General features: G+C 38.8%; 1 pseudogene; it reads right to left on the bottom strand.

The window, feature by feature from the left end:
- Positions 1-6,824: 6,824 nt before the first annotated feature.
- LOC102424641 lies at positions 6,825-9,370 on the bottom strand (annotated as a pseudogene).
- Positions 9,371-9,810: the final 440 nt, after the last annotated feature.

A 9,810-nucleotide genomic window follows, 5' to 3' on the forward strand; every position in this document is an offset into this window, starting at 1 on the left:
TAAATCAATCAGTTAGTATTGAGAATTGGCTGTGTACTCAGCTCTGTGCAGTGAAGGGTATAGGGACTTATCATGGTAGAAAACACACAAAGAAATATTTTAAATTATGACTATCCCACAACATAAGATGTTTTAAATATTTTTCTAATAATAACTGTGACTTTTAGGTAGAAATGATTAAATATTTGACAATGTCATTAAATTGTTGGAATCCTTTTGTAGAACAAATATTAATTGAGCACTTGTCATGTTCCTATAATGTGCACTGTGAAGGGGGCTTCCCATTGTCCACTCAGAGCTTACATTTTATTTAGGGAGAAAAACTATAAACAGCTGAACATTTTGGGATGAAGTCATCGACATGGTGAAATAGCAACCGGCACTGCATGGACATTTCTCTAGTTAGATAAGATCCTTAGAGAAGTGTTCCCCAATAAAGTAGACATTAGAGCCACTTAGGTAGCAAAAAGCATAGGACATTGGAAGAACATAAAGGCCACTGTTAGTATTTGGGGAGGAGAGGGCAAGAAATAGTATTATTTTATAACTCATAGAATATTGTTTCAAATTTAATTGTACCTACAATGTAAAATTAGTGAAATGATTTAAGCAGGGAGATAATCTATAATTTAAGATTTTCTTAAAGGTCACCTTAATTAGATTGAAAAATGCAAGAATAAAAATGAATTAAAGGCATCATTCAGGAATATTTCTTCAAGAGAAAGACTCAATAATTTGGCTAAGAATCATCAGTAATCAGTTTTGGACATAAAAATGTGGTCAGTATTGTTTTCATACAGAGGTGCCATCTTAATTTAATTGAGGATATTTGAATCACAATTGGCGTTTATTAAATTAAATAGATATAAATTACAGACTTGGATTTTGTATTTTTAAAGCACTTGAACATATGTTATCTCACTCTGTATACCGTGCTGGTTCTCAAGAAAAAATAGGGCTTTATACATATAATAAGCTGAGACCTGACAAATGAGGCAAAGAAAATCATGGGAAAAGCAAGAAGAAAAAGAAATATATGTGGAAATACCCTGGGTCAGGGAATGCCCGGGTTCCTGTTCCAGCATCTAGAAGGTTTCAGCAATCTGGAGAAGGGGCTGTGTGTAACTTAAAGAGTCCAGAGATGAAGCATAATTTTGAAAGTCCTTTGGGGGTCAGAGGAGCCTAGTTAAAGAAACTAAGTTCTCCTCCTCTCAGGACCCCATGCTTTTTATTAACACAATTTGTCCTGAAGCGAGGCAGAGATATACACTTCAAAGGGTCAGGTTTTGTCTACAGAGTCCATTGTCAGATTGGAAGAATTAGCCTATGGCTGTTCAGATGTTTGGCCAGTAGGAGGCAATAACATGTAGATTGAAATGCCCTGAGCTGTCTGGCAGCAAACAATCAATTTAATGCATCCTTTTCAGGTTTGGGGAAATGCCCTTGCTACTCCAGATGATTCAGCCCCTGCCTACATGCTGGAATTGGCTTCTGGCGAGGGAAGAGCTTGGCATAATGAATGAACTAAAGGACACTGTGATAAACAAAGTAATTTTGAAATAAAGGAGTGGTAGTTAGTATTCTATTCTAGATTATTAACCTAAAGATTAAGACAATGATGTAACTTGTACAAATTTTTTATTAGTCTCTAGCATTTTCAGAAGTAGGGTCTACATTTCTAAAAGTGCCATACCATATTGATCCTTCCCTGCCAAAGTTGAGGTAATATGTTCATAACAAAAAATACCATATCCCAAGTAAAATTGTAGATTTTAAACCTACATTATCAGTGCATCACATCAGTTGACATATGTCCCAGATATTGTATCTGAGTAATCTCTAAACTATTACTCTTCCACTAGAACAGTTATGATTACTCTGAAGATTTACTCAATTTTATTGTGTTCTGTTCATCTAATCTGCATTTAGCCTGTAATTTAAACTTCCTGAATGCAAAGTTTACAATTTCTCTAACACTAAAGTATTAGTAGTCCATTTTATCCTTATAATTTGACTTCAGAGAAAGCTGTGTAGTTTTGAATAAAACATTATTGTTAATACCCATGAATCATTGAAAATTAACTAAATAAAATATTTAATACCATCAGTAATCTACTTTCTTTCTTAGACAGGGATCTAAATCAATATTAGCTCAGAGATAAAAAAGATTCATAAAGAAATTGAAACTCTCAATAAGTCAAAAATGACATATTCTTTAATGTGTATAAGGAAAAACAAAATATTTGTTCATTTTTATGAAGATGTAGTATCTATTACTTGGTATTCTTTAAAAACAGTATATAGAAAATACAATGGAATTGAAGAAAGTCCAGGAAGAAAAGAGTGGACTAACACAGAAAACAAGGAAAGATCTCAAGAGGACAAATGTATTGGTGGATCTTCAATCTTTACTAAATGAGAGGGGCATTAACAAACTCTACCAAAATCTTAACATGATACAGCTAGAGCTTACTCTCGGAGCAACCAGCTCTGAATTTGAATTATTGTTTCGGCACTTAATTACTGTGTAAACTTGAAATCATTGCAAGAGTCTCTCAGTGTTTGTTCCCCAGTCAGTAAAACAGAAGTTATAATACTTCAAAGGGTTTTAGGGAAAATAAATTAGATCTTTCATCATAGGACCCAGAATATACACTTTAAAAGATATTCAACAAATCATAATCACTTTCTTCCTATACTCCTGTATCTAAATGGAAATATTATGTACATTATGGAACTCTTAGTTAATAAGTAAATTATAAAATAAAATATTATAGACAGAAAATATCACTGCTGTTTAGGTACTAAAATAGTGCATTGATGCTCATAAGTTATAAGGAAAAATTGGACTTTTAAAAGTTGCCCTTAAAGAACAATCATGTACAATAAGATCTTTGATAGCAATTTCAGACTGTTACATTGATTGATTAATGATTGAATTGTGACAATAATTATGTTATCAAAATTTTTGCTCATTGATCATAATTATCAGAGTGAGACTTGTGATTATTCTAAAATCATTATTTTAAAATATAAAATCATTATTTTAGATTATTCTAGAATATAAAAATATTCTAAATTTAATTTACTATTAAAATATTACCAATTTTTAATGTTGAAGCAGTCCTATATTCCCTTTACCTGACCCAGACATACAGGATCATTCTGGGAAGATAGTGGCCAGAGGGTAATGTTTCTAACACTGTCACTATCCCACACTAGGGGAAGTCTGAAGATGTCAATGATAGATAACATCCCTAGTCAGTCAAAAGAAAGCAAATGATAATATTGTGGGCAATGGAACAGATTCTAAATGTATTAGGTTAAACCAAGAAGAATTCATCACTGAGTAATAGGGAATACATGTGAAAAAGAGAGGCCTAGAGAGAAATAGTTATTTGCACACAGAAAACCCTTCTCATGATAAATATTTAACTCAATGCCGGTGAGGTTGTCATCAAAGATCCCACTTTGTTGAATTCATGTGTTTATTTGAGATCACAATATATGAAAGATACATAACTTTGGTTATTTGCATTTTGCAGACAGTAACACCTGAGCGTGTTAAAGACAAGAGGTAGGCTTTTGAAAGTAACAGTTTCTTTGATAAAATGCAAAAAGAATTGAACTCATTTTGTGAATTTAGTTTGTAAAAATACACTTAGAAACAAAATGTTAAATCCAGTGAAAATCATGTTATTGAACTTCATATGTCATTGTTGTTCATATTCTTTCCTTAAAATTTAAAGAAGATACAAATAACATAATTTCCCTATATGATTTTTCTGCCTTTGCACATTAACAAGTAACCATCATTTCCCAAAGACGTGTTGGGGTGGGGAGGGGTCTCAGCTCATTCCTTTCCAAAACTCGGAATACTTAATAATTTTTCCTGTCTCATGCTACTGTCAAACCAGGTGTAGATGCTTTAGTGGTGTTTAATTCCTAGTGGAAAAAGATAAACAAGTAAATAATGTCATGGGATTCAATTATTATGTGGAAAAAAGAAGCAAGGAAGAAGTAGAGAATGCGGAGGAAGCCGCAACAATTATTTTAAACAATATGGTTAGCGGAATTCTCTGTGATAAAGTGACATTTGAGAAGAGGCCTGAATAAAAAGGTAGGAGGGAGCTTGCTGTTACAAGGGCAGAAGTCACCAGGGCAGGAGGAAATCCAGGGCAAGGCTCTGAGGCATGTCTTTGGCAAGTTAAAGCAGCAATAAATGGTGTAGAAAAGTAATTGAATAGATGACTCAATTAACTGTTATCTCCAGTGATAGAAAAATCTCAGTAACACTCCATCTCCTTGTTGCTGTTTTATGTTATTTTTTCCACTTCTGGAATCTGCCTTTTCCCAAAGCCTCACCATCCCATTCAGCTGTTTTTACCATTTTTGGGCTGAAGATATATAGTTGCCTTCCTATACTAATGGTGGTTTAGCTTTAAAACAAAGTTCCCTTAAGTTTGCCTTTAGCATGCAATGTCTTTGATGATAAAGCAAATTCATATATTTATACACACAACTTTTTTGCTTGCATCACTGATAATCAAGTTCATTTGTTAAAAATATTTTTGGGAGAAACCAAGATGGCGGCATAGGTAAACACCAGAGTTTGCTGCCTCACACAACCACTTCAAAAATACAACCAAAAGACATAACGGACATTATCCAGAACCACAGGAAGGCTGGCTGAGTGGAATTTCTACAACTAGAAGGAAAGAGAAAAGCATACTGAGACTCAGAGGAGGTGCGGTGCCGAAGTAAAATACAAAGGTGCGGAGGTGCATGGGGAGAGGGCTGGCAGTGGAGGGCCCGGTTGTCTTTTCCAATTGGGAAGGAGTCTCGGGCTCTGAGCTCCAGTTCGGGGCGAGTCTCTGGGGACCCAGACTCATACGGGAGAAATGGGACTGTCTGGCATCGGTCGGACCTCGAGGGAAGCTTTCTCTAGGAGGCACTCGCAGCAATTGCCAGGACCTCTGAAGGCAGGACTGAGAGCAGCCATACTGCTCGCTCCGCCCGCCCTGTTGATCTCCTGGGACCCGGCCCCGCTCAAGCCATGCAGGGAGGCTTTTGCATATGAAAGGCCCCGCCCTTTGTAATCTGAAATTTACTTAACAAACTGCAGCTGCCCCAAGGCCACAGGGCAACTTGCATTGCTTTATAGCTGGCTTCTGCTGGGTAGCCTCAGGCAGAGGCTAGATTAGCACCTCCTTAGATCCAAGAGCCAGTGTACCCAGTGGTCAGAGAGGGACCATCCAATTACAACTCCACAGATCCATAAGGGACAAACTCAGGGGGCAGACTCAGTGAGCACCAAAGCCCCACTGAAGCAAGTCTTGCCCCATAAGGGTGTCTTCAGCACAGAAGTTCTCCAACTTTAGACACAGGGGATTCTCACAGCCAATTGGCCTGGAGGTCAAATCCTCCAGTGTTACCTATAACAATCAAGGTTCAACTACAACAAGACTGTGCACAAAGCCCACAAGAGGGTGCACCAAGAGTGTCTGCCTCAGGTAATTGGAGAGGCTGAGCCACTGGGCCTTATAAGACACTTAGCACAGAAAGCCACTCCATTAACCCAGCGAAGCATAAAAAATGCTGAGACAAAGAAACAGCACACAAAGGACAGAAATGGAGGAAAGCAAACTACTGGATATAGAGTTCAAAACCACACTTTTTAGGTTTTTCAAAAATTTTCTAGAAACTGCCGATAAGCTTAATGAGACCCTCGAGAGGTCTAGTGAGACCCTCGATGTTGTGATAAAGGACCAACTAGAAATTAAGCATACACTGACTGAAATAAAGAATATTATACAGACTCCCAACAGCAGACCAGAGGATCGCAAGAATCAAGTCAAAGATTTGAAATACGAAGAAGCAAAAAACACATACTTTTTTTGGAAAAGCAAAAAGAAAAAGGAATCCAAAAATATGAAGATAGTGTAAGGAGCCTCTGGGACAGCTTCAAGCATACCAACATCTGAATTATAGGGGTGCCAGAAGAAGAGAGAGAGCAAGATATTGAAAACCTATTTGAAGAAATAATGACAGAAAACTTCCCCTACCTGGTGAAAGAAATAGACTTCCAAGACTAGGAAGCACATAGAACCCCAAACAAAAGGAATCCAAAGAGGACCACACCAAGACACATCATAATTAAAATGCCAAGAGCAAAAGACAAAGAGAGAATCCTAAAAGCAGCAAGAGAAAGAAAATCAGTTACCTACAAGGGAGTACCCATACGACTGTCAGCTGATTTCTCAACAGAAACCATGCAGGCCAGAAGGGAGTGGCAAGAAATATTCAAAGTGATGAATACCAAGAACCTTCAACCAAGATTACTTTATCCAGCAAAGCTATCATTCAGAATTGAAGGTCAGATAAAGAGCTTCACAGATAAGAAAAAGCTAAAGGAGTTCATCACCACCAAACCAGTATTATATGAAATGCTGAAAGGTATTCTTTAAGAAGAGCAAGAAGAAAAAGGTAAAGATAAAAATTATGAACAGCAAATATCTATCTATCAACAAATGAATCTAAATATCAAGTGAATAAAAAATCTGATGAACAGAATAAACTGGTGAATATAATAGAATCAGGGGCATAGAAAGGAAGTGGACTGACTATTCTCAAAGGGGAAAGGGGTTTGGGGGGTGTGGGAAGAGACTGTACAAAAATCGTACACCTATGGATGAGGACAGTGGGGGAGATAAGGGCAGAGGGTCGGGTGGGAACCGGGTGGAAGGGAGCTATGGGGGGGAAAAGAGGAACAACTGTAATAATCTGAACAATAAACATTTAATTTAAAATATAATAATAAGATAAAATAAACAATCAAAGACCACAGATTATGGGCAAATTTGTCAATGAAGATAAACATCAGTTTCAGCCTTCCAGAGTACGAAAACCAGCAATTAGTTCATCTTGTGACAGAATACACACTGTGCTTCACATTTTGGACTATAAAGATTCTTTCTCCAGCAACAAATCAGCATATCTTTGCTGAAGCTCCTTTTCTCTTTCCTGTTGTCGCTGTACTTCTTCTTTTAGACACTCTAGCCTCCGGGCAATCGCAGATTCTTCGTGTTTCTTGAGTTCTTCAAAAGTGCATAACTCTAAGTAAGCCTGCTCAATTTGGTCCCATAAGTCATTCAATTGTTTCGTGAGCCCCATAGCACGAGACTGGTAACCTCCAAGCAAAATTTTCATCTTCTTTTCCATCTTTGCAGCTCTCTTGGCTTCTCTTGCCATGTGACCCCTGTTTATCTCAAGCCTCTTTTCAAGTGACTCAATTCTGTCCTTTTTGCTTGCTAGGTTGGCCCGTGTGTAGCGCCTCTGCCCAGGGAGATACAGAACTTGACTGTAGCATTCTTCCCACACCTGGTCATAAGCTTCACTTGAGAGTTCTCCATGGCTCATACCTTGTTTTACCACTTCCATCTCCTGTACCAGAACATCGTGGGCCTTTTTCAACTCTTCTTCAGTAAACCTTTCATAAAGGTTATGTTCCAGATAGGCAATGTGCTCTGAATTATTGGTAGCAGATCCTACAGTTTTTCCTGTTTTATTTACAGATGGTTCATAAGGGTGATGTAGAAGGTCATAATGAAGCATTGTGATCATTTCTTTTTTGATTAGTTCTTCACTTTTCTGTAAATCTGTTAACGGCGGTTCTACATTTAAGGGTCTTAGAATACTTTCATTTACTTCTGATGGTCTTGGAAGATCTTTCTGGACAGCTTTATGCATTCGCTTCATTTCCTTCACACGCTCTGCATCTCGTATGGCCTGCTTCCGGGCATCCACGTCAGCAGCATCTTCAATGTATGTATCATCTATTTCACGGTCTTCCAGCTCCTTCTCAGCATTTTCTGGTAGAACAATTTCAAAGTCATTCTTAGGGGCAGGAAGACCCATCAACCCTAAACGAAGGTGTTCACGAGACTCTCTTTCCATCTGCTTCACATAAGAGGGATCACTGTAGTCTGCCATTCCATCCTCCGGATTAATGTTTAACTTGTCTCGAAGAGGAGTTCTACCCGGGGTGGAGTTAACAACTGGTTTGGGAGTTGTCCCACTCTGGGAAGTCAGCCCTTCCGATCCATGAGAGGGAGTCCTGAATTGGGTTGAAAGAACTGTGTTTGGAGTCTGTACAACCTGCTGCTGCGGAGTCACACCTGAGAAGTCACTCTCGTGCAAAGGTGTGTTAAGTCCACCTTTTAATGGGGTGTCCACATTGGTCAGGGCCATGAGGTTCTGGGCTTCCTGAAGAATTCTGTCCTGAGAAGCTGGCGTTCGTGGTGTTCTAAAAGCAACCCTGTTGTTGGTGACATTGTACTCAGACAAAAGAGTACTGGAAGCCGAGTTTGTTATGCCAGATTCCTCAGCTGTTTGACGTGCAAGTTCACTTGCTTGGCCTACTTTCACAACTTCCTGGAGTTCTGCATCTGAAATCTGAGGGGCAGGAAGTACTAGTTTGCTTCTCTTTTTAGTAAATTCAGAAACACCACTTGTTTGAAGAATAGCTGATGGTAAATCAGATTCTTTTTTCCTTTTCAAATGCTGCTTGTCTTTTTTTCTCTCTCTTCCTTCTTTTTCAGATCTTAGCTCGCCATCAAGATCCTGTTGCCTTAACTTCCTAAAATCTGCATCAAGAGCCTGGTAGTTTTCTGCTGAAGTATCATAGAAACCAAGAGCAGGCTTTTTTTCAAATGGGATTTCAGCATTATAATCAACTCCTCTCTTCCTTTTTCTCTTCTTCTGAATTTCTATGCCAGCTGCTCGAAGTTCTCTTCTCTTTTGGAGGGCAGCAAGACGTCTGGCTTCTTCCAACTGTTTCTCTCTTGCTTTCCTCTTGGCCTTCTTTCCCTGAGTATTAGCCAGGCGAGCTCTAGCTTCAGAAAGCATCTCAAGTTCATCCTCGTCCATATCGATTGGATCAGGCCGTGCTGGTTTTGTTTCTGGATTTGGATCTATTTCTCCAGGTTTAAGTTTCCGTGGATCATCTGTTGTTTCCTCTTCATTGTCTCTTTGGGCTGCTTTATCCAGAAGAAATTCATAGTGTTCCAAGCACTGGGCAGCTGTTCTTCCAATGATTGGAGCGATGGTTCTCCACTGAGTTGGCATCAACTTGGCCAAGTGTAAGAGTTTTTCCTCTTCTTCTCTGGACCACTCTGTTTTCTTAATGCTTGGATCAAGCCACTCATACCATCTGGCTTTGCATTGCTTTGCTGATTTTCTATGCAGCAGTGAGGCAATCCTAGACCACTGGTTTTTCCCATATTTCATTACCGCTGCTTTAAGAATTTCATCCTCGGTATTCCTCCACACGCCCCCTTTAATCATAATTCGAGGCATCTTGGTGGCCGGGTGTCTCAGCAAATGACCAAGAGGAGCTTCCGAGAGGTAACAACGGCGCTGCGGCTACTGTTTGGGCACCAGATGCCAGGGTCCAACCCCAGCAGGTCCAGGGGTTCCCAAAGGTGTGGACGGAGATAGCGTTCAGTTGATCAGCAGCCTAGCCAGGTCCTCTAGCCAGGATCTCCAACCAAGTTCTGTGTTTTTTGTCTTGTTACATCTGTATTTATACCAGTTGATTTTAATCTTATCAATTCTATTTCAAAGGTTAGGGTGTTTCTTATCTCCATTCCAAGGTTACTCTATTGTCCTATTAAGCTACAAGGAAGTAACTGAAGGAGATTATCCTAAGTAAAGATTATGTAGCTTAAGCATGATTGTTCATAGTTAAAGTGATTAATTACCCACCTGGCACTTAGTTAAGGGATTTTATTCCCTCCCTAACTCCAGGGA

The sequence above is a fragment of the Myotis lucifugus genome, unplaced genomic scaffold (genome assembly GCF_000147115.1).
Source record: "Myotis lucifugus unplaced genomic scaffold, Myoluc2.0 scaffold_242, whole genome shotgun sequence".
NCBI lineage: Eukaryota > Metazoa > Chordata > Mammalia > Chiroptera > Vespertilionidae > Myotis > Myotis lucifugus.